Source organism: Fringilla coelebs (genome assembly GCF_963513975.1).
Source record: "Fringilla coelebs genome assembly, chromosome: 1".
NCBI lineage: Eukaryota > Metazoa > Chordata > Aves > Passeriformes > Fringillidae > Fringilla > Fringilla coelebs.
The window spans coordinates 137,932,813-137,959,155 of record NC_140028.1 but is presented as its reverse complement, the minus strand read 5'-3'; positions in this window follow the sequence as shown (position 1 = coordinate 137,959,155).

Below are 26,343 nucleotides of genomic sequence, written 5' to 3'. Positions count from 1 at the left end.
TGCTGTAGCCTGAGCTGGGCTACCCCAGCAAGAGCAGTGAAGCTGTTCTTACTCTCTCCTCTATTCCTGGAACATCACCCATGTAAATTCTTCCACTCTCCCATCTCCTGGAGGAGTCTATTAGCAGTGACATTAAAAAACAAAAAGCCCCAGAAATCAGAGCCAAGGAGTTTAGCCAGTTTAGAAGCAGGTGTGGCCAGGCTGACCGGCCAGAGGAAGAGAGCCAAAACACAAGGGGTCCCACTGGTCACATCTGATGACCAAAAAGGTGTTAGGCACTGCAGGATCCCTTCCTGTGGATCCCCAGCCCTGTGGGCAGTGTGTCCTGGCTGGTGTCTGCTGCTGCAGCTGTGCTGCAGGGTGGCTGCTCCTTTTGATGGTTATCATCCTGCACTGATGAATGGAAGAAAGGTCAGCTTTTTAAACTATCCATGTATTTCAACACAGTATTGGAAAAGATCAATATAATGAAAATATTGTGTTTGAAAGCTTGGAACCACCACAACTTTGGTTAAAGAAGAGCAGCTAGGTATTTTTGGCCTGGCAGATGCTTTCATGGGAGTGCCTTGCAATTCTATATCTCAGATTTGCAGAGTGACAGTACCTTTACAAGCAAGGTGCTCCTGCCTGAGTGGTGAAGGGACTTATCTCCAACAAACACAGCTTCTACTTGTTCATATTGGAAGACTGACAGCAAAACAAAGCAAAAAATATTTTCTTTCCCCTCTCTTTCTCCTTCTAATTTAAACAGGAGGAAGCTGTCTTAAAATGACTTCACTTCAGTGTGAGATGGGAAATTGCTTAAATGACTACTCTGAGGAAAAAGAATAAAATAACAACGAGAGGACACCAGGGGAAAATGGTGCAGAAATCAAGCAAACTTTTCTTTTTTGCTGTTGGTGTAAGGGGAAAAACATGTGTGCTGTTTGCAGGGCTTCTGGAGAGAGCTCCAAGCAGCCAGGCTGGTAATCTCACCCTGTGGAGAGGTGGTTTTGGAAGGGGGCCTGGTGCCACAGAGGCAGGGTAACCCACTCCTCCATGACACTTGAAAGGGGCTGCAGCACCCCCAGACAGGCAGGACCTACTGAAAGGATCTTTCTAGTGTGCTTTATAGGACTCCTTCCCACTCTGAGGGGACTGTGTCTGCAAGGTGACAGACGCTCCCCTAAAACAATGTGGGTTTATGCATGGCTACCCGCGAGCTGAAGGACAGCAGCGGCTGCAGCTGCCCTTGGGGCTCCTCTCTCCAGACCTGCCACAACTCTGCTGGGTCTGAGTCCTCCTGGTAGCAGGGGGAGCGAGCAGCAGCAGCAGCTGATGGTGCTACCCTGGCTGCTCGTGGGTGGCCCTTGCTGGGGCGTGAGGAGCTCGGTTCAGCTGGGTGTCACCATGGTTAACATGAGCCAGGGAGAGCTGGGAGGCACTTGGTCAGTTCAGCTGGGTGTCACCATGGTTAACCTGAGCCAGGGAGAGCTGGGAGGCACCTGGCCAGTTCAGCTGGGTGTCATCATGGTTAACCTGAGCCAGGGAGAGCTGGCAGGCACCTGGTCTCCATATCAGGAAGCCGATCCTGCAGGATCAGGAGCCATTTCCCCCTGGTGCATGTCCTGGTTTGGGGGGACATCAGATGGTGCCTGTCTTGGTTTGGAAAGACAGGTGCCTGCTAAAGGAGACAGGAGCCTCCCCTGAAATGGAGAATGCAAACCCTCCCCACCCCTCCGAATTGCTATGAATTTTAAACTAAGGGGATCTCAGGCAAAAAGTATGGGAGCAGGAAATAACAGTTCTTTATTAGGGAAGGAAGAAATAAAATTATAAAATAAAACCATGCAATACACTAGAACAACACTGACAGAGTCAGAACACGACCTGACACCCTGTGGGTCAGGGTGTTGGTAGCAGTCCAGTTGGAAAAGGGGCTGCAGTCCTCCTGGAGTGTCAGGCGTGGTTCTGTTGGAGCAGGGGAGTCCTGTAGGAAAGGGGTGTATTCTTCCTCTGCAGATCCGTGGAAGTAGAAGCAGCTGCTGTTCCTCTGGGGAGTCCAGTGGAGAAGAGCCATGCTGGTGTGTCAGAATCTCCAGATTATATCCGGGTAGGAATGCTTGGCTCCTCCCTCTGGGCGGAGCATCTCACAGTGGGATGCTATAGTTCTTATCAGTCATGTGGTGACATTCAATAGCCTCTTATCAGCAGATGTCCCCCTGTTAATTATGATCACTCAGGAAGAGAGATGAGGAGAATTGCCCACTTGACACCAGACAACTGCCATACAGATGGCAATAGAATACATCTTGCCTTGCAATCTGGAACAGGGCCAAAGGCTGGAGGGGCTGAAGGTGGGTCAGGTGCTCGGCCGTGTGAAATGTGCTGCCAGCCCCACACCCCCCTGCCTCCCCCGGTTTCCTCAGCACTGTGTCACCCTGCAGAGGCTTCTCTGCCTGCCCACATGCAGGAACCACAGAGAGCCATGCAATGGCTCCCTTGCAGCATGGAATTCATGATTCAGCTGGGAGCTGGGAGTTTACCAGGGTAAGGACTGCAGTGACAAGGGCCTGTTTTGGCAGGAGCGGTATTTAACAGCTGTCAAGTGCGCTGTCTTGGAGCAGGAAAAGCTATTTATGTTAAGCCATTACAAAAACTGCAAACGATTCAGCACTAATGCCTGCATTTCACTTCACTCTCAGTGGAAGATGCAGGAAAAAACTCTTGAGTTTTCAGCTTTCTGTTTAAGTGGGCAAGTTTCCCTAGGAAAAATGTCTGGCTGGCTAATAGCTAATACAGAAATTACTCCACTTTCTCCCAGCTGTTCTCCAGCTCTCCTCTCTAGTTAGACATACAAGGGGAATCAAGGAATATCCAGCCACAAATTGATTGCCTAAACTTGTTGTATTTCAGGATTACAGCCTTGTCTGAAAGAGATATTGCAAAAATTTTGGTTCTGGCAAAAAGATAAGCACCAACTCACTCATTGATACAGAGGATGGAAGGATTATTTCACTGAAATGAAAATTGGTGGGTTTTCCCCTCTACCAAACAATTCAGCTAATCAAATCTGAGAAATACAGGAAACCTCAGTTTGAAAAAATACATAAATATACCTTTACAGTTAATCATTCTTGATTCCCTCCAGGGCAGTAGGCTTCCCTGTGATCTTGCCATCGTTAGACAAACTCAACAAAACCCATAATGCCCATGTCAGGGACAGTGATGTGGAGTGCTGCAGAGATGGGGTACAAGGTGTCAGACAACCTTGGACAAGTGCCTCGGGCGGTCCCAGTGGACAGAGAAGAGCAGTGCCATAAAAGCCCCCTCTGCTCATGGCCTAGGGATGAACATTAATGCTGACTGGAGAGGTGTTGCAGAACACTTGCCTGAGATACACAGCAAATTCAAACAAAAGAGCCAGGGAAAGAGTGAAGAGGCTGCAAAAACAAAGTGGATCTTGAAAAAAAATGAGTGGTTGGAGTCGGGGGTATCAAGGCTACCACTGCACAAGGGGTCATGGAAGAAAAAAATGTGTGTGGTGGTTTGTGTTTGGGTGGTGGCATAGGGCATACATTAGTAAAGCAAAAGACCTGAAATTCATTTCAGAATAGAAAACATGTCCTTGGAGGGGCTGCAAATCCTCCAGAGAGCAGGGCTTGCTCTGTTCACTGCCATGAGACACTCCACCAGCTCCCCTGGAGAAAATCTTTATCAAACAGGTGATTTTCAGTGTGACCTTCAACTGAAGTGAGTTAACCCTGGTCCAGAAGTGGTTTCCTTCAGTTTCTGGAAGTGCTGCAATGGGAAATCATTGAAGCTGTCATAAGCACTCAGAAAACCCCATCAGGGGACCTGGCACCTCCAGGCTGGACCAGGACTTGGAAAACATATTTTATTTCCAGATCTGAGAGTAAATGGAAGTGTGACATTGAAGAAGGCATGCCACCATTCTGCTTTACTTTCACCATGTATAAAATGAGCATAATTAACATTTCTGTATTGTGCTTTCTGTTCCACTAGTAAAAATAATAAATATGGGTCCAGTATTAATTATCATTGTTACTATAAAATAGAAAATTAATTATACAGCAGGCCAGATCATTCTGAGCTTTATACTAAAGGTACTGACTGTCTTTCCCATGTGCTACATGCTTGTGATGTTGCAGAAATCCTGCTCTCCCTGTCAGTGTGGCCACAGGGCTCATGAACCCACTGCCTGTGAGCTGGAAGCCACCACCCCAAGCTGGTCTCATCAGACAGGGGATCTCTCAAGGCATGTGCCACTGTTGGTCACTTTGGACAGAGGAAGAGAAAAGCTGGTGTGTAGGGAGCAGCCTCAAGCCCTAATGAAGGGCCAACATCTGACGAGCTGTACCCAACCCACTGACTGCAGGGACAGAGCAATAATGTGTTCTTGTGCCCTCTCTGCTGATAGGATTCTTTATCATCCCTTTAGCATGAAAATCTTCCTCACAAAACAGCATGCATTGTCACCTACAAGCTACCTTAGATACAGCTGTATTATTTTATGAAGGACTCGTGAGGGCAATCACAAACTGAAGTAACATAACTGACCTGGCTCTGCTCTCAGCTGGGATTCAGCCTGAGGCTGCTGCATGATATGAGCTTGGGTTATCTGAGAAGAAAATGCCTTTGACAGCTGGGATGGATTTGAAAGCCCTTCAATAGATGCAGTTCAATGGAAATGTGAAAGAGAGTCCTTCACCTCCTTCACCTCTGGACTCTGCCTCAGAGACAGGCAGCCAGGCTCCTGGCAGAGGGACATTGTGCATATCAATATTCGAGGCTGGCTCTTGACTCACTCGACCCACCCTTTCCTGTCTGTGCTGCTCTCTGCAGCCCTTACTCAACCATCAAACCATCTGCCCTGTCTCCAAGTCTCAGTGCCTGCAATCAGCATGTTCATGCTCTGCACCAAGTGCTAGAGCAAAGGAGGGTGTTCTAGAATGAATTGTCTTGTAGGAACAGGTTCCTTCTCAATAATCCCAGTTATTCCAGGAGGTGTGATGTCTTTATGCAAATATACATTAAGCCTTAAGGTTTGTCTTTGGGAAAGACACGCATAATGGACTTGCATAACAATGCAATTTACTTAGCAGTTATTATCCTTCTTAAGGACTGCTTTATGTTTCAGGATCAATGCTAATCACACACACAAGGAAATGGCTGGAAGTGCAAAGGCTCAGACCTACCAGATCCATACTGTGAGGTGACTGTGGGAATGCCTTTCCCCAACCTGTGCTCAGCAGCTGTTTCATTGGTGCAGACTTTCTTAGCAAAGAAACAAGCCTCACTGGTTGGGAACCCTCATTGCCTTCAAGACTTTTCTCCAGCAGGTTGTTTAATTTCCTTTTAACTTTACCTCAACAGACATGTTTTTAAAACAAAACAACGCACTATCCCATGGATCAGTGATGAATAACATATGGAAAAAATAGCAACAAATAATTTTGCTGACAATGATGATTTTGTTTACTTCTTAAAAAAATGCTCTGCTATTGAAGAACTATGTAAAAGCAAAAGCTAAGACACAGCTGATGGAAAGTCAGTACGGGATGAACTGGTAGTAAAACTAATGGGGAAAAAGTTCAATAGAAACACAGGAACCTCTGTCAAAGCCAGGCCAGGAAGAAAAAAAAAAATCAGCAGTTCTTTGACACCATTTCAATAGGAAAACCTAATAGACATCAGGGATAGGTTTTCAAGGGTGAAGTTAAGGACTGAGGGAACAGGTCAACAAGGGACAGGGCTGGAGGAGGCAGGATGTAGAGAAACAAGGCTGGAGGGGACAGGACTGGCAGGGACAGGGCTAGGCTGGGAAAGCACATATCTCTCAGCTGGATCTGTGCTCTTTGCTCTGAAGGGCCTGAAGCTGCCTGGATAGATGGGGTGTCAGCAATCTCTCCAGGTGTTCATTCCAAATATGTGAACCAGCCACTTACAGAGAATTTATTGTCTTTTTTTGTGCTCCCTCCTGCTCTGCACAGTTCTCAGCTGCTTTGCAGAGGTGGCAATTCCAATCCCTCATGTAGGCACTGGATGTTTGCCTGGAGGCTGGACTAAGGTGTAGGCAGGTACTCCTGGTTGGGAAAGAAGAGAACTTCCTTCCCTTAGCTGCCACGGGAATGGGAAGCATTCTGGGGACCCAGCAGAGAACTAGACACAGCCCCACAGCAAGCAAGGATTTCTCTGAATTTTCAGGAATAATAAATAGTCCCAAGAGCTGATGAGGGGAAGGGAAGTGGACCCTCTTGTTTTGGTCTCTGTTGGTCTGCTTGATTGCTTCTTGTTCACAGTGTCCTGGAGAAAGGCCTAGGAGAGAACAGGCATTTTTGGATGAGGTTGAAGTATGCATAAATGGTGCAGGCAAAGGTGTCCAGGAAGAAGGGTCCTCAGAAAGAACACCTGGAACAGAGTGATGAGGGGAAATAACAGGTGGGAGTGATACACCACTCGTGCCCAGCAGCTCCAGTGCCTGTCCCAGGGGGCAGGAGCAGTGGTCAGAACCAGCAGTGGAGTCACTGCAGCTGCAGAGCCACCTGCCTCTGCCATGGCACATGGAGGAAGCCAGATGTGCACCTCTGCCATGGCATGTGGAGGAAGCCAGATGTGCACCTCTGCCATGGCACACGGAGGAAGCCAGATGTGCACCTCTGCCATGGCACATGGAGGAAGCCAGATGTGCACCTCTGCCATGGCATGTGGAGGAAGCCAGATGTGCCCCTGCTGTGCCAGCAGGAAGATGGTGTTTCCCTGCAGAAACCATCTTTCCCAGGTACTAATCTCTGCTCAGGGCTCCCCCAGCCATCCAAGAAGCTTTCCCTTTAGTGAAACTACTCTCTCTGAGAGAGCAGTAAAATCCCTTCTGGCCTTGACTCAATAGTATCTCCCTTTTTGTTTCCTGCCTTCAGTGCCTCCCAGCACCTCTCCCCTTGGGTGAGGCAGGGGGTAGAACAGCAGAGCTGTCTTGCAATGAGGATGAGGAGGTGTGCCATCCCCTGGGAGCAGGTCATGCTTCTTTGGGTGTCAGCACCATTGCAAACATGGAGCTGCTAAACAGACCCTGGAGCTCTCCACACAATGAAAACAACCCCTGAGAAGACAACAATGCCATGGGCAGGGAGCCCACTCCCCAGCTGAGACTGCTGGGCTGGTGGGATGGGGTGGGATCTTGTGAATCACAGCAGCAGCCGCTGCAGGAAGGGTTTGGGAAGCTGTGAAGCACTGAGGAAGTATGATGGGCATGACTGCAAGGAGTGATAGCTGTTCTTTGTAAAACAGCATTTGAGGTTCTCAGAGTGGTTTTGGAGTTTGTCAGAGATGAATTCAGAGGGCTGGGATCACTGCCTGCTTGGGTGGCTCTCATCTGACTAAGCACAGATATTATTTAAACTTATCCTTTAGGCTTCCTTTGAAGCCAACACAGAGAAAATGAGCACGTCAGGGCTGCAATTCTCCTTCTAAAGGAGAGGTCTAAAACAGGTGACAAAAATGTATCCTCAAAGTACCTGTTTCCCTCAGCTGAGTATAAAGAGCCTGTGCTGACTTGCTCTGCTGGAGACATCCTCACTGCAGCTACCCAAAGGAAGGCAGGGTGAACTCCACTGAAAATGAATCTAAAGAGAATAAAAATACAATGAGAGAGCTCATCAATCTGAAACACAAAGGGCAGCAAAATCTAGAGCTGAATGTCAGAGGATGGGAGCTGTAGATCAAAGGGAATGTGTTTTAGGAATGACATAAACCAAACATGGGAGAGGTTTAGCCTAGACTGGGATGGATTTTCAAACCTCAGAAATTTTCCTACAATGCATTTTTAAACAGAAATATTCTAGTTCAAAGGCAAATTAATTCAGGGAACCTCTGGCCTGAGCTGCCTGGGAAGTCAGAGCAAATGTGTATTAGTGTCTTCTGATTCTGTATTTGGCAAATCTAAATGGTAAACTGAAGACAGGTTCCACCAGCTTTAGTACACTTTAAAATTTGCAAGTTGCTGCAATACAGTGATGAGAACTGGATCTGATGGGCATTAGTAATGCTGAGCTCACCAGGGCTCCATTTGCTTTATCTGCCACTCCTTCACCAGGGCTGCTGGAGAGAAAAAAACACTTTGCTTGGACTGTCCAAAGCTGCATCAGGAAAGCAATTATTTTGAAAGGGAAATGACTGAAATCATTCAGGGTTTTGCTCCACAGGACAAAAAAGGGACACAATTGAAACTGGAATGTTGTGGAAAGACTGGGGAAGGCTTATTTTCTTGACTGAGCCACCCCCACCTTTTTCCCATGTAGGTACTTACTGCTCACCCAGACACAAAAATGGCACAGGGGAGAAAGGGCTGAAATAAACTTCAAAGAAAGGCAGACAAGCATATTTTCCCAGGCCAAACACTGTAAATGCATTGTTTAGGAAAGGCTGGAGTGAAAAGGGGCTTGAGGCAGCGGTGAAGGGCAGGGCCCCCACAGCTCTGGCCATGTTTGGGCTGGTCTCTACCCTGGCAGGGCTCTGGGCAGTGCCCTGTGCTGCTGCCACATCACATAGCTGAGCTCTCCTCGAGGCACCTAGAGAAACAAACTGCTGGCTCTGACATCACCTGTCTTCATCTCACAGTTTTCTTGCTTTAAAGAGGAAAAAGAGAAGGGTTTGTGGCAGCATGGACATCCCTCTCTTTTAACCCTTCATTTTATCAAACTGTGTATGTTGTGATTTTCCCTTTCTTCTTAGATAAGGATGGAGTTCCTCTTCCATGTGGAAAGGCTTTGAGACCTGGGGTTGTTCAGCTGGAGAAGGCTCCAAGAAGATCTTATTGTGGTGCTTCAGTACTTGAAGGGGTCTGTAAGAAAGATGGGGGCACACATTTAAGCAGGGCCTGTTGCCAGAAGGGGCAAGGGGCAGTTGCTGGAAATGACATTGGAAATTAGGAAATTTTTTATTAAGAGGTTGGTGAAACACTGGAACAAGCTGTCCAGAGGGGTGGTGGATGGCCTAACCCTGGAACCATTCAAGACAGGTTGGACAGGGTGGTGAGCAACCTGATAAACTTGAAGATGTCCCTTCTCAAAGGGGTTGGACTAAATGACCTTTAAAGGTCCCTTCCTACCCAAACCATACCATGATTCTGCCTTTTGAAATATTTTTTTTGTCTGCCTGAGAAACACATTTCACAAATTCTTTTTTTTTAATATGCATGCATTGGTGTATATAAATATACATACCTGTGGCATGGTACCTCCTGCTTGAATACAGTATCTGGGGCAGGAGGGACTCCTCAGATCCTTTGGGAAGATTCCTGAGCTTCCTTGTGTACAGGGAGATAGCACAGCAGTGTAGTGGGATGTGTTGTTCACTTGATGGCCGGCTGGGAAACCATGGGGCCACCACACCTGAATGCCACACAAGCCTTCCTCATGCACAGGGTCACTTCTTGCTGCCCCACCCCTTGTGGCTGTCAGCATTTCTCCTCCCAGGTCTCTCTCTGTGTCCCTCAGTGACACCCTGAAAATGGCACAGCTTCCCCTGCAGACCTGAGTTCTGTCCCTAATGTCTAATCACTCTGCCTAATCCCCCACATGCAAATTCTTCAGTCGCTGCAGATTGCATTGTTATTTTGAGTAACTGAAGCTGGATATTAAAAAGATCTGTTTAATCTTTAAGTCTCATCCCTTTTTCATATGTAAAGATCAAATCCCTTTTGAGAGGCCACACTAAATATTTAATGTTATATTACACTTGATCTTCACCAGAAGCCTCTCAGAAGGTATTTGTGAAATCCTAGGCTTAATTAATAGTTGCTCTTCTTAAATTTATCTTTTTCTCTTTTACTTTTTTCTTTTACTTCACAGTAAGAAAGAGCAACCCACTTCTTAAGAGGAAACAAATAAGGGGAAGCATCCTGGTGTATGAAGGACTGAAACACCCCCCAGGGCATCCTGGCCAGAGGAGAGGTGCTGCTGCTCATCACCCTCTTGAGAGCTCTGTGATGTGGTACCTGCAGCAGCACTGGCACCCGGTGGGTGAGGGTCCCCAGCAGGGCCCCTGCCTGTGGGTGGCCATGGGACATCAAAAAGGTCAGCAAGGAGACTAAAACATGGACCAACAGGACACAGCAGGGCTCAGCCCCAGGCTGGAAAGCGGAGCACACATGAGCAATGGGAACAGCGCTGTCCCAGAGATGGCACACAACCTCTGCTGCCTGCTGGGAGAGGGAGGCTTGTGCCAACCCCAGCCTCACTGCTCACCTTGCTGCTGCTCAGGTGTTCTCTCCCCTGGAGGGACAGAGCAGAATGCCCAGGCTGCTGCTGCTCCTCCTGCCAGGGTAAGCCTGGGCAGGGGCTGCACACCGGGGCTCTGCTCCCGGCACAGGGCACACACCGTGCTGCTGCCAGGGGTCTGGAGAGCATTGCCACAATCCACAGCGCCCCTCAGACACCTCAGAGTCCCTGTGCTGTCACACACATCAGTAAGAGCTCCACTGCCAGCCTGAGGGGCAGCTCCACCGGCCAAAGGTGCAGTGAGAGATGAAGCAGTAGTTTGTGGCTATGTGCTTAGAGAGCTGGCCCCACTAAAGAGGTCATCAGTTTGACCAGTCTACATAAAAAATAAGATATCAACACAGGGAGAATTTTTTATTGGAATACTGTAAGTCTGGTCCCAGCTTTCTTGGTTTCATCTTTCTTAAGGAAAAGAGGTGATTTTGCAGCAGGATGCTGCTTCTTCATGGACTGCAGCCCCAGCCAACACAGAAGGATAACATGGAAGATTTTGCTCTGTGCTGAGTGAACAAAAGCATAAAAATACTTTCTAACCCCTAATGAGAAACACAGCAATCCTCATAGTCAATGAACCATGGAGGTTATAGATGAGAAAGATCCGTAAAATTAGGTCAGGTTGAGCATCCCTGTGCCAGTGCCAGAAAATCTTACAGCTTAAAGGAGTAAATTTAAAGCAGAGCAGGCATACACATTTTAAAGTGCATAGAGGCTATGCAAGGGGTCTAGGTCACGCCTGAGCATCCTGGTCCTGGCTATCCTGCTGAGGTCTTTGGTGACAGTCAGCTCAGGAGACACCAGTTTGCTGCAAACATTCGTTTGACCTTGGCCAGTCACTTGCCCTTATGGTTTTCTCGCTCAGGTCTGTGGAAGGGAGAATCACTTTCAGCATTGTGAGACACCCCAGTCTTAATGTGACCACCTGAGAGTTCAGATACCTGCTCTGCTGACCAAGGCAGCAAAACTAGAGCTTTGTGTGAGGCAGGCTTGGGATGTGGCTTCTCAGATTCTTGGATATTTAATATTTAACTCATGGTAACAGTTGGCTGAGCTAGAGAAGCACATCTTTGGGGGAAACAATGCTTCCAAGGATTCTGCTCTCCATGGCCCTGGAGAAGACAGGGAGATCTGGGGCTGTGGGCATAGGGAATAAAAAAGGAATTAATCCCTCGCTGTTTCTCTCTGCTGTTTCCAGTGTTGCTGGAAGCAGGACTGGGAGTAAAACAAACATTTTCCAGCTCGCCAACCTCTTCACCTCAAACTCCAGGGTTTCACAGTTTCCAAGCCTATTAAATGCAGAAGGAAGTAGATTCCTAAATGCTCTTGCTCCTTGACAGCCCAGTAGCCCTGCTGAAAGAGAGCAGAGAGAAGTTCAGCAGGGATCTGCTGGACCTGTGTGGTACCAAATTCAGGAGAATATTTCTGGGGCCCCACAGCAGCCTGCCTACAATCACCATCCCAAGAGGCTTTAGAGGAACAAATTCAGAAAGCAGGATAGCTCACAGGTGTAGCACAGGTGTGAGGAGGCACTTTCAGCCCTCCAGTCTCCTGATTCTGACAAGTTTTAGGTAATTTTCAGATTTTGGTTTGTTTTTTTAGGAAATAAGATCCCAGATGCTCTGAGAAATGACAAAGGAAGGAAAGGTCTGGTGTATTACCCCGGTGTTGCTGCACTGTTGCACCAGGCTCAGAGCCAACAGCTTCCTCACAGCTGTGAGGCAGAGGGAGAACTGATGCCTGCAGAGATGAATAATTTGGGTGTGCTGCCTTCCTTCCCATGTGTACAGGGTATCTCTCTGTCCCTTGTGGGGCCAGGACATTGTGTATAGGTGAGGCAATTTCTCTCCTTGCACTGGCACTGAAAAGAACCTGTGCACCATCCCTGAGGCATAAACCAGTTGTTCTTCATGGCCCTGTGCTGAGACGTGCTGAAGGATGGGCCAAGGCCACCCCATGGCTCACAAACTCCCTCCTGACCTTCCTCTGCATCACTGCCTGATCAGTGTCTCTAGAGTGAAGCCATGAAGAGAAGTCACAAGATTTTGTTCACAGGACACTTTTTTAGAGCCTTCCTTCTACAGTCCTTTCCTTTTCTTCCGCCTTCTGATACATCTCCATGTGTTAGAAAAGCTTCAGGCAGTCCCAGGATTATGTGCTGTCCATGCACAGAGCTGGCAGATGCTTCTGGTGGTAGCAGTCCAGCCTTCCTCCTCTGCCAGTGCTCCTGAGGGACACGTTTGCCACCTGCTCCCTCCACAGTGCAGGCTTCCACACATAGCACTGGTGCTAATGAGAAACATCAGCATTCCTCCTGCAGAAATTATAATTATCCCCTGCAACTGGGTGATGATTTTTAGTACCTTCCCAGTGGGAAATGTGTCACTGAAGAGCAGACCTAACAAGCAGTACAAAAAAATCAGCTGAGCCAAAGTCCTCAGGTACTAACGGGGGAGAAAAGCCAGATTTCCTCTTGTATGAAGGAGGAGCCGTGTAAAGCTGTGTAAAGCACATGTATGGTCCCTGGTCTTCCAGGGACAGCTTCAGAAAAGCTGGAAGCTGTCTGTGCTTCCTCCTGCCTGGCTGCAGTGGGCTCAGCACCCACCCATGGGCACACATGGGCTTGCTCCAGAGGGTTCTCTTTGCTGCACCTCACCCACACTCAGTGCAAGGCAGAGCAGAGAAGTGAGTGTGCCCTTGCAAGAGGCATCCCTGAGGATCAGTCTGTCCAGCGCTGCACAAGCAGGAAAAACATTATATCTCCAGCAAATAAACAGAAAGAGTTGTTAGGCTCAAACTTGCCGATGATTGCCACTCTTACAGGAACAGAAATGTTAATGCCATACCAGTCTGGTACTCAAGGGTGAAAAAATGCAATTTTATTTTGTATGACAACATACAAAAAGCCAAAAGCAAAACAAACAGGCAAAAAGAAATATGATGGAACGTAAAAAAAAACCTTGCTGGGCTGTTCCATCAGATTTTAAACACATGCCTATCACGTGCATTTAGGTACCTGCCCTGCATATATCTGAGATATTTCCAGTGCTCACATGCTAGCAGCTCATTAGCTGGGAAGCCAGGACGTGTGGCCAGGTGTGAGCTGTGATTTCCCAGGGTCATGTGGTGCCCAGATGCACAGGGCAGCCTCCCATGCCCTGCACACACACAGCGTGCTGGGAGGGCTCCTGCCAGCCCTGCTCTCCATCACAGAGTGGTGACAGTCTGCACCAGCACTGCTGTCACCAACAGGGCTCTGCTTACAGACACTTGTGGCTTTGGGCAGCAGAGCTTGCTGTGCCTCCTGTCTGCCCAAGCAGACATCTGGTACAGGGTTTTTTGCTGGTGCTAGGGCTAGCAGATGCTGGATGCAAGGTACAAGTGTCCTCCAGGCAGGAAGGGCCACAGGAAGGTCACTGTGCAGGAGCAAAGCCCAGGTCTGGGTCTCTCTCTGGTTGAAATCTGGCTTCATTCCCAGCCAAAAGCCCACACGGACCTGCAGGAAGAAAAGGAAGGGGCAGATCAGGCCAGCTGGTTTCCCCTGTCTGCACCACTTGCCAGGCAGCTCAGTGGTGTCCTCTGCTCTGATGGTGTCTCTGCTCTGGCCCTGCAAAGCACTTGGCTGCCACAGTCAAGCACAGCTGTGCAATTTAAAGGTGGAATTACTTCAGGATGCCTTGGTTTAACAAAGGAGAACTAGCAGGAGGAGGATTTTCCCATCTGGGAGGGAGCATGGGAGGAAGTGTGGTGGGTGACTCACACAATGCCAGCCCAACAATTGCAGGAACTTGCTGGAGGAAATGACTAAAATAGCCACGTGAGGCAGCCCTGGAGAGCAGGCTTCAGATAAATAACCAGAACATGAAAGATGAGCTGCACTAGGTGAGGGAAAGCAAGCAGGGAGGGGAGGAGAGGAGGTCTCAGAAGAGGATGGTGGAGGAAATGGCTGCCATCATCAGTGGCAAAGGACCCTCCATGGTGATGGCCTGAAGGTCAGCATCAGTGCCAAGGGTTGCAGAAGGACCCTGGACTTTCACAGATTCTCTAGAACAGTTCATCCTTGGTTCCTCTTGATCGGGAATAGGTAACAATTAGATGTGCCAAAAAAAAAGCGAAGCAAAGGCTTTTCTCTCCCTCTTTCACTGTTGCAAAAACATAGCCAGAGGCAAGTTATACCAGCCTGCCTGCACAGGAGGGAAGTATTTCCCATGTGACTGAGGAGGAAGGTGCAGCCCCCATCCCTCCTCTGCAGGGAGGCAGAGCTGCTGCCCTGGTGCCAGGAGCCCGGAGAGCCCAGCTCTGTCACTGCCCGTGCCTTGGCCTCAGCCTCAGGAGCAGAGGGGCTTCCTGCAAAGTACACAAGGCTCTGCAGAGCTTAGGCTAAAATGGGAGCTCTAATAATCAATCTCCCTGCAAAACAAGTAAACAGAGGGATGTCACCGCACCAGCCTTTGTTTTCAAAGAGTTCTCCCTGTTGGCTATTACTGAGATGAATTTATTTCTTCATCATAGATATTTCCTACACAAAATATATAGTTTAATAGCTTTGATCTCTCCACATGCAGTGCTTGAAGCTGATTCCAAGTTTTATACGGTTAAATACTACCACATGCTTCAAGAACTCAGTTCAGCCTTCTCTATAAACTAGTGTAAATCAGAGTAAGAATGTGAACAGCTTCTTGCCAAAATAGAGGGTGTGCCTCTGGCCCACGCTAAATTCCTGTCTTCATCTCTGCTCTGCTCACAGTTAACCTGCAGTGTAGCAGCCTGGATTTATGTGACACCCATTGCATCCCACACAGGAGCACTGCAGCCTTCCAGCGACTCCGGGAAATGCAGACCAAAGATTAACAGCCCAAACCACCAAGTCAAGAAAGTCTTCTCGATCCTGGTTAATCCCTTCAGCATCCTGGTTACATCTGTTTGTCAAAACACATGAAATCTTGGGAACAAAATAGGAAAGAGGGGGGAAATCATCTGCATGACAGACAGGACAGTGAGCCTCTGGAAACTCATTCAGTCTTCTCCATCTCACTGTCCACAAGGCCATTTTAAGCACAGGGGTATCATCCATCAGCACGACAGCCCAGTTCAGTTCCAGAGCATCAAACATCCTTGTCTTTGTGGGGAAATACATCCTTCAGCACGTTCATGAGGGGACAAAGCCGAGGGCTGGCGTGGGTAGCATGTTGCTGCTGAAGGCAGCCAGCCTGGTAAAAATCAGATTAAAGCAGAGCCCAGTTTGGCCTTTGAGTACTTGAAGATTTGTTTCTGAAGAATGCATGCTAGGGCTAAAATAAATAGCACACTCCCAGGAGGGCAAGGAGGGAGAGTTAAAAATCCTGCTGAAAGGGAAACTCCTGGGTAGCCTGGGGTGACAGAAAGACATGCAGGCATGTGGGCAGCCAGGGGCTTAGACTGTGGCTTTACTGGGGATAAGAGCTTGTTCCAAAGTGGTTGATGCTTTCCTTGGTACTTGGCTGCTGCAGACAGGAGAGTACCGTGCTATGATGTGTGCTGCAAAGCTGGGTGATTTTCCTCCATCCAAACATCCTCATAAAGCCTGATTAGCATCAGAGCCAGCACACACAGAGCATGGCTGATGCTGAAAATCAAGTGATTTTTGGAAAACCCCCTTTTTCTTTGCTTTGGGTGAAGCACTGCTGCTCTGGAATTTACAGCAAAGGAGACCACACTTTCCCAGGCAAACACAAAACACAAACCCATTGGAAACAAGGTACCAGGAGCTCGTGTGCTCACCAAAGGACCGGTTTTCACATGGGGTATTTTCCTCCTGCAGTGTCCAAGGGCTGGGGGGATCAGAGCCCTGTGCTGTGGTCCCTTGGTGTTGGTGGCAGCTGTGGAGGCAGGGCTTGGCTTTCAGGGCTGTTCATCGCCCTGCTGCACTCAGAAGGTGACCCAGTAAGATCTGCAGGCATTTCCCTGTCCTAGTCTGGGTCTGGATACCACCATTCTGGGATTTTTGCTGTTCTGTCCCGTGCAGAGGCCTGGAGCACTGGAGGAGCTTGTCCTTGCCCTGGACCAATGATAACAAAAGCCAGCACCTCAAGAGGAGAGGAGCACATGGATTGATTGATTTGATTTCAATCTGTGCTGCTTGCACACACTGAGGGCTCTTTGCAGCTGTCTGAAAAATCCACTTGATGAGAAAATAGAGAAACAATTAAGCACTTACTGCTGTTTACTTTTGCAATAGGAACAATTGATCCTTCTTCCTTCGGACTTCCACCTCTAACCCTAATTCCTTGCTCTGCACACAGCCAAGCACAGTTCAGACAGGGGGAACAGTAAGAGAGATTAAGATTCTGGACTTCAGTTAGAAACATAAATCAGCTTTGAAATAGTCACATTTTTTGGCCTAACTAAAGGAAGTCATCTGTACAAAACAGGCTATGGCCACTTTCTTTGCTGTAGCTAGAAATAAGCCAACTTCCTGGCTGCTGAAAAATACTTCTTTTTGTTGTTTTTTTCATGACAGTGGGATCATGTAGCTGGCAATGCTTGAAGAGAGTCTTAGATCAGGGGGAAGAAAGAGGCACTACAAAGGCACTGCTGTGGCAGTGGCTGGCAGCATGGCCAGGCACAGAGCCCCTTGGTGATACACAAGAAAGGAGCTGAGTGGAGGATATAGCTCAGGGTCCTGCTCTGTAAATTGAGCACATTGGAAGGAGCAAAAATGCCCCATGATGCCCCTGCTCCTTTGGGCCACTTATTTTCATGGCTTTATTCTGCATTTGCCTCACTAGGGATGACACATTTCCCAACACTGTGCTTCTGGTGGATTTTCTGGAGTTGGTGACTTCCAACTCATCCCTTGTTAGCTGGCAGGGAGGTCCTGGCATGTCCTGGGACAGGGACATAGGCTCAATTCCACACCAGCAGAACCAGCCCCTGTTCCAAGACCTGCCTGGGAGTCTCAGTGGAAGTTCCAGCATGGGAGTTCCAGCATGGAACCCCTGTGCCCTGGGGCTGCACAGCTGCTGGCACAGCTAGCCCAGCATCTCACCTCACTTGCCAGCAGAAAGTTACTATACTTCCAAAAATGGGTGAGAAAAGTAAACTATTTGCTCTGCTTGGACATATATTAAACAGCTGTAGCTTTCCCCCTTTGCCTTGTTGCTTCTGAACCCAAATCATGTCACTGATTTAGTTTATGCTACAGCTCTCTGAAAGAGTTGCATTGACTCAACTGAAATGGACAATGGGAATGACCATGATTTCTGCTGGAACAAAATTTCAGCACCAAGGATCCACCTCATGCAGGACAAAGACCAAGAGAGACACCAGATAATGACTTTGGGATAATGACTTTGTGTGTGAGTGGTAGTAATATATTTTCTTTTTCCAGTGAAGTGAAGTGAAGTTACAAAGTTATGATTCAAATACTTCAGGACTACAGCAACAGGAGGGGAAGTGCATTGGGGTATAAAACATATGAAATGTCTGATGGCAAAGAATAGCTGAGAAATGTGCAGGAATAACAGAACTTCAGCTTCATATCTGTTCTTAAAGTTGTAAAACAGCTAAAACTCCACTGGACATTTTCTACTGACAAATCTGGACAGGCTTGACTTTATGTTAAAACTATTTTTTCTCTGTAACCAGCTACAGAAACTTCAAAGCAAAATGTCCTGTTCTTCACTTTGGTGTCCCACTGTCCTTTTGGTGCCCACAGGACAGTGATTCTAGATGAGAGGTTATTGCTCTGAAAGCTCTCTTCCCTAAAGAGGGAGCATCTCCTGCAAACACAATGGCTGCACAGCTCAGTGGCTTTGAAGACAGGGAAATGCCATCTTTTTTTCTGAAGTCTGGAATACAACCACCTTCCCACTGGCCATGTCAACGTGGCTGCTGCTGCCAGCCGAGGCTAAGGCTCTGCAAACAGAGCTCAGGGAGGTGGGGACACTGCTCTGTGCTGCCAGCACTGATGTCTCCTGCAGTGGTGACTGCAGCCAGGACACCAGGATGCTGACAGCCCTGCTCAGTGCCTCTGCTCACCTTGCAGCAGCACGTCCTGCTCTCCAGGCATCTCTCTGGCAGCAGAAGCCTGCACAGGCACATGGGCTGTCCACAGCATCCTTCACAAACTGCTCAAACACACACAGACTCTTTGATTTCCAAGCTCTTTGTGGGCTGCCATGTTTTTATTGCATTTCTGAATGGTGATGATTTCCCGCTGAGCTCCAGAAAAATGTTGTAGGGTTCTGGGTGTGATCATGGTTTGTGCTGTATCATTGGGAAGTGAAGGGGTTGCACAGGGAGGGCAGAACCAGGGTGATGTGAGTTACCAGGGGGCAGTCTGCCTCTGGTAGCATTTAGAGCGTGACACAGATCTGAAGAGAGATTGTTTCATGGGGTAAACACAGTATGACCTGGTTCCTGGTGCAGCTAGGTAAGGCCTCCACTCTGACCTTCCCTCCCCTCCCCAAGGCAAATGACCAATCTTTACATCTACATGGAGAAGTACAGATAAATATACTGATATATATGTCTGTGGATCCACATAAATATTCTGCTGGTCCAGTGAGGATCTTCAGGGGCAAAAGCCTCCCAGAGCAGGGTTGCAAGAAGCAGCACGTACCACCGTGTCTCTACCCTTCCATCTTCAATATCCACCAGGGAAAAGGACAGCAGTCGTGCAAGTGTCACTGCTCATCAACATCCCAGCACTGGAGGGACACAAAGAGCACCAGAATTCCCTCTAATCATCTCGATCCTTTGAGTGTGGTTGCAGAAAGTCAGATGTGATCAACCTCAGAGCACAGGCGATTGCTGCAGTGCTTCTCCTTTGTCATGTCAGAGGCAAAGCAGAGGCTGTGTGGATCCAGTCTGTTCCTCTGGAAGCAGTGCCACAGAGCAGTCTGGCTCAGCATGGTGAGGCTCCTCCAGCAGCAGGCAGCTAAACATTTAATTTGGTGTTTAGCCTACCAGCATCCTCCCCAGCAGTTTCTGGTGACTCATTTAACAGGTGCTGCGCAGGGCGCTCCCTGGCAATGGCTTTATCCAACTGGGTCCTGTAGAAATTACTCACTGGTCAAATGCAAATTATTAGAGGACACCAGCTAATTAAGTTTTTCTAACATGCACAAAATGAAAGTGCTTTATGTGATGGATTTCATTTCCTAACCAAGCCTATGGGTAGAATTTCTCTCCCTCCAAGTTCACGCACTAGAATGTGGAACTGAAATCTTTTCAGAAGAATCCCAACCTGTAGGGGCATGGGCTTGAAGTCAGAGACCATCAGTTCTGTCTGTCTAGGGGTTCAGTGTGTCTATTCTTGGCTTTAGACATCTGGTTTATGCCAAATGCAACCTGCTCTGAGCTTGCAAACAAGATCACACAATCTGTTTGTGCAGGAATAAGCTGGAGATGAAGCCTGGCTCTCCACACTTGCTGTAAACAGATCTCCCAGGGTGGGAGTGTAAGTTGCTACATTTTTTTCCTTTTTTTTTTTCCTTTTTTTTTTTTTTTTTTTTTTTTTGGTCCTGTAGCTAGCAGTGTCCAAAATCCAACTGTCACACCAGGGTGGAAACTACAGAAGGATCCTGTCTCACTGAAAGAACTAAGAAGGAAAAAAGGATCTGTGTGGAGCAAGAGGCAGGTTTTGGCATCCAGAGCAGACAGAAGATGGGGAGCAGGCTGGGGCCAAGGCGGGTTGCTGGGGTGATGTGGGCACATCCTCAAAGAAATGGAGCAGGGCTCATCCTTTCCACGAGTCAGCCGAGGGGCTCTGCAGATGGACAGGCCAATATTTCTAAAAAGGCTGCACTGGTGTATTAATGCAGAGAGTGCTCTTCTGCTTGAGGAGGCAAACATAAAAGACAGACAAGCACTTTGGAACAAACCTGTCATTTTAGAGCATGCCTGCTCCCTGGAAGCGTGAGGACCGGCACGCTTGACAGCAACCACCAGGAACTCCTCCCCAAGCCTGTCCAGGGCTTGTCAGAGCACAGTCAGCTCAGGCCAGCTCACAGTGGTGGGGCAGGTGGGCTGCCCAGCCATGCTGTGCCATCCCCTGCGTGGGAGAGGGTCCCCAGGGAGCAGCTCCACAGCCTGCACCACCTCTGATGGACACACAGTGCTGCTCTCGCCTGCCATTAGCACATTTTAACGTCATTAATCTTTCAGGAAAATTCTGCAGTATTCTAAAGCATGCCCTGGGTAGCAAGTTAAATTTGTATGTTTAAACAGAGTTTTTTCACCTTTTCACTGTGAAGATGCAGCAGCAGAACTGCTTGCTGGGGATTTGATGATGTCAGTGTTGGGGACAGGATGAGGCAAATGGAAAATGTTCACCAGAGCTCGCCTCCTCTGCAAAATGAAGCTGAAATGTTCAAGCATACACCACAAGGGTTTCAGCATGCATCTTGTGCTCTTCAAAACAGCCAGTGTGAGTCCCTGGACATGCTACACTGCTGGTGTTCTCTCATAGGTACTGAGGGAGGAGGAGGACTTAGAAATAAGGTGCTGGAGGTGAGTGGGAGGAAAAGGGAGGGAAGGAAGGTAGATATAGAGGTTATAATTACATGAAGACCTGCTGTTGAGGTTTCGTTTTTTTTGGTTTTTTTTTTCTGGAGAATCCTGCAGATCTCAACAGGGGAAAAACCACAACATGCTGTGAGCACTGCAGAGAACTAAGAGAAAATTGCATCCTTACTGTACAATGCTATAATTACCCTGAGATCAGAGCAAGAAAGACTTCCTCTCAGTGGTATGTTAGGGAACATTTAAACAAACTGGACATGTGCATGGGATGTACCTGAGTGCTGAGGGGCTAACCAATGTCATTGCAAGGTCATTCTGTAATCTTCAGGAGAGATACCTGAAGACTGGAAGAAAAAAAATAGTCCTCCTCTTTCAGGAGAGCCAAAAATAAGGTCTGGGAAACTGGTGAAGAAGACCAATGGTGTCATGGGCTGCATGAGACAAAGCTTTGCCAGCAGGTCCCCTCCTGCCTGCAGTGCTTGGTCCAGTTCAGGGGTCACAGTACCAGAGGGACATGGACACACTGGAGAGAGTCCAGTGAAGGATCATGAAGTTGATTACAGGACTGGAGCCATCTCTTACAGAGGGGGACTTTGAGAAATCTGGGACTGGTCAGGCTGAGAAGGCTCAGGGAGGATCTCACCCTTATGTATAAACACCTGAAGAAAGGATTTACAGGAGATGGAGGCAAGTTCTTTTCAGTGATGCCCAGTGGTAGGACAAGAGGCAATGAGCAGAAGCTGAAATGCAAGAAATGTATTTAAACACAAGAAAAAGATGCTCAGCTGTGAGGGTGGTCAAGCACTGCAGCAGGCTGCCCAAAGAGGTGGATGGAAAAAGCTGCCTCCATCCTTGGAGGCATTCAACATCAACTGGACATGACCCTGGGCAATCTGTTCTAGCTGACCTGCTCTGAGCAGGAGTTGGACAAGGTGATCTCCAGAGGTCCCCACCAGTCTTATCCAGCCTTATCAGTCTGTGATTCCAATGTTACCTGGCTTCAATTTGTCATGAGTTTTATCTCTTCATTCAGTGATTGATAGAATGACTTTTTTTAGTGAATTACAGTTTTTTGTTAGTAAAAAGCATGTGATAAACCAGACTTTGTCAGCTCTCAGCCCAAACAGAAAATCTACAGCTCTTCACAGAGATTAAACATTAAACACTGTAGCTACTACATGTAAACAACAAGTCTTGAAATAATTACCCTGAAATAATGAGAAATTTGTAGGAAAATGTCACAGAACAGAGAGAAACATTATTCTTACATGTTCATTCTTACAGGTTCATGCTGACAGGACTGTAAACAAACCTTCTGGGAAGACTCTTTCAAATTCAGTTTCCTTACCAAAAAAGATTCAATTAAAGCAAACCCAGGACATGGAGATATCCATAGAGGGATGGGAAAGATTTCCCAGTTCACCTGGGGTGTCAGCAAAGCCCTTTCTAGTCAATAGCATCATGCTCCACCCTCAGGAGAAAAATCCAAGCAGGTTGGGTCAGAGTTTGCAAGGAGTGCTTTGGGGTCTCTGAGGTGTGATCCTGCAGAAGCAGCTATTTCATGCTAAAGATATATATTTTTAGCACAGCAGCTTGCAGCCTCATGCTGAGAGAAAGAAGCTGAGCCAAGGGAGGGAGGGCTGATGCCGCAAGGTCTGTGGCAGGCAGAACAGATGCATAATTTCATGCTGAAAGAAATCACCTCCTCATACAAGCTGCCTCCTTTATCCCTCCCACCACTCTTGGTGGCATTTTTCTTTCTAGAAAGTGAGCCTACCACATAGAAAAAGTAGTTTATCTTCTCCTTTTAGGAGATGTTTTTGCTGGCAGAGCCAGAGATCTTTGCTTTTCATAGTTTCCCAAGCACTTGTGGTGGAACATTTCTAAACACCCTCAAGTGGAGCCCATCAGCTCAGTGATTGCTGGGAGCAGATGCCTGGTGGGGAGAAGTGCTCAGCTCTGTCAGCCCCTTGCAGCTCTGCTGGTGCAGGGCCATGCAGCCCAAGGGCAGGACAGGGGAGGCTTGGCTGGGCTTCAGCTGAGCAGTAAATGTTTTTTGACAAGGAACAGCAGTGTGAAGTTTAGTCTTCGGTGCTGCACTGAAGTCATCCAAAATTATGATCTACAGCACCACCCCACCCACTGAGTTGCTACTCCTGGGACCAGACCACCCAAACTCTCTCTCTCAGCGCTTTACAGGCTCCTGCAAGGCCATGTCTGTGCTGTCCCTGCACACTGGGGGATGGAGAGCTGCCCAACAGACCCTTTGCCATCACCCAGGACTGGTTATGTTGAAACTCCATGCAGATAAAAGTTTTTTCTATTAATGCTGGGGATAAACTCAGAATCTAAACAGGAGAGGGTGTTCTGCTGCCTTCTGACTACCAGGACCTGCCCTGTTCCCAGTTGTTGAATGTACAGAAGAGAGACAACATTTATCCAGAATGTGGAGTTAGCACCAGAAAGGTATAAATGGTGCAGCTGTCCAGCACTGACTAAGCTGGCAGGTGACAAAGTGTACAGAGAGCAGGAATTATTTATCTCAATAAAGAGCCTACCCAGGGCTTTTCCCAGCACAAGGGAGAGAGGAAAATAAATTTCAGAGATAGGTGTGAGCAGGCCAGAAGAGGGGGGATGGCCCAGGCCCGGACTTGTGTGATTTTAACATGATGAAAAGTTTGAATCAAAAGGCAGAGAAGCACAAGAGGTCACAAGGCAGAACCTGAATTCCAAGGGGATCTGCAGAGGGCTCCCAGTGGGATGCTCTGTCCCCAGCTGCAGAGGAAGCCATGGATGCACATCACCCTTTGGTGTGTCCCTACCTCCCAGCCAGGCTCCTAGGAAATGAGAGGGGTGCAGGGGTGCTGGCACTGCCAGCTGAGCCTGGGTGACAAAGGGTGATGGGGGCAGCTGACTGCTGCCCTGGGCACTCACTGGGGCACACATCTCACAGGGAACTGTGCAGCAGCTGCTTGCTAGGGCACATGGGGCGGAGCAGCTACAGCACAGGGACAGAGCAAACCCCTGAGGAACCCAGACATCTCCACCCAGGGGAAAATGGGGCTCCAGCTTGTAATGCCCTGGTGTTTCAGATGGGTGATGGGCAAAAGGCCTCCTGTGTTTATCCAACGTGAAGATAATTGCTTACAAATATTAAGCTTCATATTTACACACCACAGTTTCACAAACTGTCCCAAGATTCACATATCAAAAAGCATCTCTCTGAAAGGTAGGGGGTGGGTTTTCTTGTGGACTTTGCCATTCAAGAAGCAACCATTTTCCATGACTGAAAAAGTTCTCCTGTTTGGAATTGAGGTGGATGGTGAGAAAGTTAACTCACTGGCACCTGTTTTGTAACCCAGGTGCTCGTGGCAAGCTGGTTCTCACCAAAGTCCATCAGCAGTGCCTGCTCTCAGGCTTGGTGCAGCACAGAGCCACTCACGTGCTGGCAGCAGCCATCCGCCTGCCTTTGCTCTCTGGTTGTAAAATACAAGTGAAAGTTCTCCAAGCTGTGTAAATGCCTTGAAAGGGAGGAAGCAGAATTAACACAGTTTTCATGCTATGTAGAAAACATCTTCTCCCTCCAGTGTTGCATCAAGAGAAAACATGCTGTGCATTGTATCTGTGACAGGGTTGAGCAGCATTCAAACACTCCCATGGACTTTGCAGATGAGACAGGCAAAGGAGGAAATTGGGCCCTTTCCATGTTAACAGATTTATTAACTTCCCTCAGCTGGAATTTCCATTTCCAGGAAGAAATAGAGTACTTTGCCCAAGGTTTCAGGATTGGAGCAAAACCCAGGTGTGAAGGGTTTCCTCTCTCCCTTTTTGGAAGATTGGAGGTGATTTTCACTGCTAACAGAAAGCCGAGGAATCATCACACCCATCCCTAGGGACTTCAGATGATCTGGGGAATGCAATTTCCCAGGGAATCCCCGAGAAGGAGCAGCGGGGAAGGGTGCTGAGGTCTCTATGAGCCACACATGCACCCTAAAACTTCCCTGATTAGAGCTGCAGCTTGTTCAAGCATCGAAGCATCATTTTCCCCAGCTCCAAAATCATGTTGGATGAGGATAGAGCTTCTCATCTCAGCTCTCCTGCAGCTCGAGAAGCGGAAGCTGCTCGGTCCGTGCCCAAGGGCTCCTTTCCGCGGGGGATTTCCCGGGGAGCGGCTCTGTGCGTCACGGAGCCTGGGTGGGCATGGGGCGCCTACAGCCCGGCCGGGGGCGGCTGCCGCAGGAACACAGCCCAGCCAGCCGCCTCTGATCGAACACGGCGAGAACATGAGTTATTAGCTACTGGCCTGATATTTACTGCCGGCAGGGTGCAGGAGCTCGAAAAAGCAGAAGAAAACCAAGTTTGTAGCTTGCTGCGTTCATGAGGGAGGCGGAGGAGCGGGAATGCGGGCTGCGTGCCGCACTCCGGGGGCCGCTCCTGCGGGGCCGGCGCTGCGGGACCGTGCGGGACAGCGGGACGGCCCTCCCGGGGCGGCAGCCGCGGCTGGAAAGTGTGCGAAACCCAGCCGAAAGGTGTGCGAAACTCAGCCGAAAGGTGTGCGAAACCCAGCCGAAAGGTGTGCGAAACCCAGCCGAAAGGTGTGCGAAACTCAGCCGAAAGGTGTGCGAAACCCAGCCGAAAGGTGTGCGAAACTCAGCTGGAAAGTGTGCTAAACTCAGCTGGAAACTGTGCGAAACTCAGCCGAAAGGTGTGCGAAACTCAGCTAACAGGTGTGCTAAACTCAGCCAAAAGGTGTGCAAAATATCTGAAAGGTGTGCAAAACTCAACTGAAAGGTGTGCGAAACTCAGCCGAAAGGTGTGCGAAACTCAGCTGGAAAGTGTGCTAAACTCAGCTGGAAAGTGTGCTAAACTCAGCTGGAAAGTGTGCTAAACTCAGACGAAAGGTGTGCTAAACTCAGCTAACAGGTGTGCAAAACTCAGCTGAAAGGTGTGCGAAACTCAGCTGAAAGGTGTGCAAAACATCTGAAAGGTGTGCAAAACTCAGCCGAAAGGTGTGCAAGCCTCAGCAGAAGGGTGTGCAAGCCTCAGCTGCAGGGGTGTGCAAAGCTGCTGCCTTCCAGCAGCTATAGCCTGAAGGGGCTCATGAAGGTGCAGCACAAGTTTCTCTCCAGAGGCGCAGGGAAAAGTCTCTGTGTGTTTTTGTCTAAGCCTGAGCCACACGGGAACATGTGCATTTTGCTGTTGACAGGTTTCACTCGAGGACGAAGTGGTACAGCCACAGTCACTCTCTGGTAGTGGTAGAATTGCATGGTGTTAGACCACAGCAGAGTTATTTCCCTACTCTACCTCCACTGATTAACTATGCAAAAAAAAAAAAAAAAAGAAAAATCTTGTATGTAGATATGTATATAATGCCTCATAAATGTGAGAGAGGAATAAGAAAACTTTCATGACCAACTAAAAAATCCAGCTTTGAACAATGTTGAGATTTTGAGCATCTTCTCAGCAGCACCTTTCCTGCCAAAGGAAAAAATCAAGGGGGACTCCATTTCTCTTAATTTTTATAGGAATCAGACCAAATCTAGCACTTCTTAAAAACAGCTGTATT